Raw genomic sequence first — 6,306 nt, forward strand, 5'->3', positions numbered from 1 at the left:
TGGTTTTATCACATGAAAAGTAAAAGCAGATTGAAAAATACTGGTGTTGCCAGTACTATTTATTGAATACAGTAAATTAATCACAGATATTTGAACCTAAAATAATGAAACTAGTTCATGCAGATAACTGAAAGGTTTTCTCAGATTGCAGGTCTTCCATAACCCTGTTGATTCCCCCTGCAGTTTTCTTTTGACCAACAGATCTTTAACTCCTTTTTGTGGAATGCAACAGCTTCATCAGGAGGGGTACAGAACACACAATTCAGTCCCAGCCCAGACTCACCTGCTGTCTGATCATTAGACCGTTCTCCTGGAAAATGGGTACATGGGTTTGAGTCTCTTTGACATCTGAACAAATTAAACATTAGGCTAAGGAAAATGACCTAAACATTAGGTCAGGAAATGAGTCAGGACTGAAATCCCAACAGAATGGTAATGCCTTTCAATAGTGCTAAGTAAGGTGCATAAATATCATAGAGATATGTAATTTAAGATGAGTTTCTGTGTTCAGCGTTTCTGTTGGCTAACTCAAAGGCTCCCAGCTCAGCATGCTGCTTTATCTAAATGGTTTTCTGAGACATCTAACTCTGATATACATTGTACAGAAAGCCTTTGCATTTTAGTAACATAGATTTAGACAGTAGGTTATGAGTTAGGAACTATGATATTATGCAGCTGTGTCCCATCCCTTTATGGATCCACAGTCTCACAAAACAATTCAGTTTTTTCCATTGATACAAACTTGCTCTACTACCTCAAGAGAACTATAACAATTTACATCAGCAAAAGGCTAGCCCTGGTTGCACATTTAATGCATGAGCTAATATCAGTCATAAGAAGCAATCACAATCTATATATGAAAGAGACACCAAAGTGATTAATGTCCGAAAACTGACATGAGAACCTCAGTTTCTATCCACACAACCCTAAGTAACAAGAAAAGTGAAGACTAGTTTGATGGTATGGTTCTCTTCTAGATAAGCAATTTGTACACATGACAACTATGACCCGATGAGTGATTTGCACAGATTACCTGTTAGCCCAAAGGAAAGAGGCATTCTGTGAGAACCGCTCAGTTGGTAGCTGTCCTATTACAAAAAGACAAGTAATTTGATTGTGATACACAATATAAGTGCTCTTTTCTCATTAAAAATGAAAATGCTGTGGGAGACTTCTACCATGTGCTCTACAGGTACCCACTGTGAAAAGCTAAGCTATAATGAATATGTAATTTGGATACATCTTTTATGGAAAAATCCAATGAACCCAAAATAACACTTGGGAAGACCCCTAAGGTTAGATATAGTTTTCCTTACCTGTTCTACCTACAGTTTTAAATGAGGTGACTTGTTATCTCTGAGCTATAACACCTTTCCTTTCAAATATTTACTGGATTGCCATGTCAGGCTGTGCTACATAGTACCATAACAGGATAGACAAACTACCTGTTACATGTTATAGATGGAATTCTAGCTCTGTCACAAGAAAATTACAGCCCATATACACATCATGTAATACACACGGCTATTTCTGTGGAACGTTTTTCATTTATCTTTGGCTGTCTTGTCTAAAGTCTGCTCACTGCTTGTAGGGATGTCTGGTATTCTGATCATCTGGGCAGGTCCTGCAAATACATTCTTTTAGGGAAACAGTAGCACTGACACAGAATTTCTTCATTTTCTCCCAGCTGGGAACTCCAATGTTCTAACATACAGCCAAAATAACTTAAAAAACCCCAAACAAATGAACAAATAAACCAAAACATAACACCACACTTGAACTAAAAGTGCCAAAATGGACAATATTTACTGCTTATAAAATGACAGACTTGAAATATTGTGACCAAGCTTTCAAGGTGAAATTATTATCGTTTAACACTTCCAGTATTAATAATGGCCATAAATTTAGACTTTATTCCATGAAATAGAGCATTTATAAATGCTTTAAAACTACACCATTATTTTTACATGTCCCTCTGAGATGTCTGCAGTTGCATGTTTGAAAACTAAGCCATCTGAAGCATTAGAGAGGAATAATGCACAACAAATAACATGTTGATGTTTTTTTGTTTGATTTTTGGTTTTTTATTATATTTTGTTTTGGGTTTTTTGACAATTCTATGTGTAAGTATCATACATAGAATAAATAGAGTGGGAGAAGTACCAGCATTTGTAGGTCTGCCAGGGTTGCATACAGCTTCCTTGATCATCAATTCTACAGCCACTTCCACTACATTACACACACCCAACAAACCTGCTTCTCTGATGAAATACACACATGTATCCACAAAGTTGCATGAAATTTGAAACACAGTATAAGGCTTGAGATTAGAGCAAAAGGTAATATGCTGTGATGTTACCACATTTTTCCAGGATTAACAGCATTTATTTTCACTTCTCAAATAGTCAGAAAAAAAGAATCCCTCTTACTTTCTGAACAGTATTTTTGGACAGTGCTGAAATGGAGTCAATTAAGGTCTTCTGATACTCTCATCAATAACTCTGCTATACTTGAGACTAAATAATTTACAAAGAAAGTAAAAGTTATTAAAGGAGCCAGATTGTCTCCTTCATGGAGCATAAAACAAAGGGCAAAAGCAGACCAAATCAGAGACAGAGCTAATCAGACGCGCTAAGAAAAAACTAGTTTTGTTCTTCATTCAGTAGATATATCTGTATTTGGAAAGTTAACAGACTCTGCCATAAACTCAGTTCACTGCATTTAATTGTTTTTAAACAGCCCAAAAGGACCTACACATAACAGGACATGAAGGTATTGGAAGACCCATGGATTTGGGCACAGAAGCCACTATGAAAGCCCCTATTTAGACAAAGAAATTTTCTAATCTGTTCTGATTTGGTGCATGGATGTGTTTTATTTCCTTATGAATTGAAACATACAGAATCCAGTTCTGAAAACTCTGTAGAAAGTTCTAACTCACAGAAAGGCTTATCAACAGTGGGGTGTTGGCCGGGGTCTTATTCTACCCATTCTCTATTGTGTAACAGTGTTGGACTTCTGGTTCTGAGTCAGGTACTACCTCTTCAGAACTAATAGTCCCAATTCATCTCAGCCCTAATCTTTAATGATTACTTAGCTGAAGAAAACATTCGTTCCAAATCCAAGAAAAATTATTTAGCATTTTTGTTTGTTGTGTTGCCATCAAGATGATTTCAAACATTATACCAAACCACAAACACATATGAAGTGCTATATGATGTGTGGTCAAACTTCATTGGTTAAACACTACTAATTTTGCATATCTGGAATCCAGTCAATCCTCAAGCAATTGCAAATGGGAAGGGAGTAAGGGGTCATCTCTTTTTTCCAAGGCCTCTGCAAATGCAGTGCAGAATTGCAGCAGTCCTAGCCAGCAGTCAAGGAAGTATACGGATTGCTGACAAGTTTTCTACTCAAGAGCAAGACACAAACCGGGAAAATAAAGAAACGTGTAACAATATCCCTTCCATTTCCTTGCACCAATAGCCACTGGTCTGCCATGTTCAAGATCACTGCTACATGCCTCCCTTTTCAAGGGATGTCACGCCACTACCAGGCAAAATGTCTTCTAGTGTCTCAACAGCAGCGGCACTGTAAATCTACCTCATAATGATCTATGAGTCCTTCCAAAAGAAAATACTGGTTTTATGCTGGGAAGAACTTTTAAAAGCTTCTAAGTTCAAACCTGAAAAGTGTATTAGTCACTGAGGTGCCTCAGTCCCACTGAAGGACACATGGACCTAGCTAATTAGAAATGTATCTAGTATGAGTATCTTTAACATTATCTCCATCACTTCACACATATAAAGGAACAATACTTTGATTCCTTCAAGTTAAAAATTGACATTAAAATTACTTAAAAGTCCATAGGTAACTTAGGTGCTGCTTATAAATTGCTAACTGAAAATAATCCCATGCTCTCATTCTTACCTTTATATTTGAAATACATACGCATTACAGAAAAAATCAAACATATACACCAAACAAGAAGTATCACTAGTTCAAGTAAGAATGAGGCAATGGTAATTGATGTTAGTGCTCCTTGCACAGGATCAACAGTCTTACAGCCACTTACTTCACAATTTTGTAACAATTTAACCTGTTATCTAGAGTTTAGGTCCAGTGTTCTTCATTAAGGAACTTGTTATGAATATTTTATATTAACTTCTGCAAAACTGTACTTCTTGGGTTTTATATTCTCAGGATGTATTTCATATCCTCAGACACCAGTACTATGAGCTGTATAAAAAATTCTATTTACTGTTATAGGTTTAATATGCTCAGCTACATTACATGAGACATACAATATTAGAATCTGGAGGTCAGAAAACTTTGATTAAGATGAATAATAGAAAAAAGGTTTGACAGGATATTATTTTACCTCAGTGTATAATTTGCAAGTGTATGAGATCTCATCATCCATATAACTGAAGTTATTTTTAACCAGGAAGATCAAGGATTAATCTTTGATAGTCTTTCATCACATAAGCTTTTATCATATGTTAATAATACAACTTTCATGTAATGTTAGATGTTGCAACTCATCAAACAGTAAAAAGATTAAAGTCAGAAAAAGGAAACATATGTAGGCCAGGCTGAAAAAAATATAGATGGAAATAATTAGAAACTAGAAAAGTAAACAGACACAAAATGCTAGGAACAAACAAATGCCATTAAAAAAAACAGAAACATGAAAATCTGTCACATACAAAATTAGAATACCCCTGGAGAGCATACATTCTTAATGACTGCATAACAAAACAATCATTCTAATTATTGGTTGAGGAGGTCCTCTTACATTAGTTGGCAAATGTACAAAATTATTCTTTCAAAAAAACCCCAACCTGTTATAAGCACAATTCATTAATAAATGCAACACAACATTATGCCCCTTAGAAGAAAAGGCTTTGTAAATTCCTAAACTGTTGAAGATAATGGAAGCTTTCAAATGAAGGGGGGAAAAAAAATCAGTATACAGTACAAATGTGATGTTTAAATATCAGATGTGATGTGGAAACTAAAATGTATTTGAAGTACCACTTAATCATACACTAGTCTAGAAGCTAATCAGTTAAAATAATTATCTAATTTTATAACATCAAATAAATTCTGGTGTAACAATTTCACATATATTTGTTATTGAAACACTAAATATAAGGACGAAGGTACAGCTAATGGGAACGCATTGTAAATTTCAGAGTACCACAGTGAATGCAAACTGTGTGAGTCTACAAAAGGTTTTTCTCATTCCAAAAGGAGCAAGTTTCTGTCCCTGCCTGTCACTGAGCTGCAGCTGTCAACCAGAGTGCCCTTATCTTAATTCTTTTCTTCCTGAAGATGGCGATCAAAAGAGAAGATGTAGCCTCCTATTGTGAACTACAAACATGCTGCCTTGTACTTCTGCAGTTCCCCTGCTGTCTGGAGACTATCACGGCACTACAACATCTCCTAATGTTTGATACTCTACTTAACCCCCAGCTACTTGAGAGAATAAATACAGAAGAAGGAACAAACACTCGCTGCAGCCTCACACCATCACGGTTTGTCACATTATGAGTGTGAAATCATAGCAGGGAAAAGGGTGAGACTTTGCAAAGGACCCAAAAGAGGAACACGTGGCTGTACAAGTCGGGAGCTTGCATGCATTTGGCACGTTCAGCTGCTTAAAACACATCATGCTGCTCATCTCGAGCACTGACAGAGGATGATGATAATGTGGCAGGTAGTATCTTTCTGTCTGCTTGCTTTTGTGAGTGGACAGTGGCATGCTCTGCCTTAGTAAACCAATTCTCATGAACTGAAGGGATAGAGGCAGAAGCAGGAAAAGCATGACCACCACTTTGAAAGTGATGTGAGATGATCTGCCAATGATGGGTGACAGCATGTCTAACCACTCGGTATTTCCTTGGAATAAAGAATTGCAGAGTAGGGTAAACTTTCTGGCACACAGACAAGTATCCCTTTAGCCCAGTAATCTGATTCTGTATTAAAGAATGTCAGAAGCTCCGACTACTTATGACTTCCTGGTCCCCTTCAGCCAGCAGTTAGCTGAAGTTCTAAAGCTTACAGGCTTACATCTAATGTTTTTCAGTTTAACATAACTCTGAAACCTCTCATTTCTCACAGAAGTAACCCTTATTATGAACTACAGCTTTGGATTTTTTTCTACTCTGAGCAGATACAGTTCATTTAGAATGCAACAAACTAAAACAGCATTTCAATTTGCTCCTCCCTACCTGCATTAACATGTGTCTATTAACTGTCAAAATACTTACTCAACTAGTTTTGTTTCCCACTGAAGTTCCC

Source organism: Nestor notabilis, unplaced genomic scaffold (genome assembly GCF_000696875.1).
Source record: "Nestor notabilis isolate BGI_N333 unplaced genomic scaffold, ASM69687v1 scaffold6982, whole genome shotgun sequence".
Taxonomy (NCBI): domain Eukaryota; kingdom Metazoa; phylum Chordata; class Aves; order Psittaciformes; family Psittacidae; genus Nestor; species Nestor notabilis.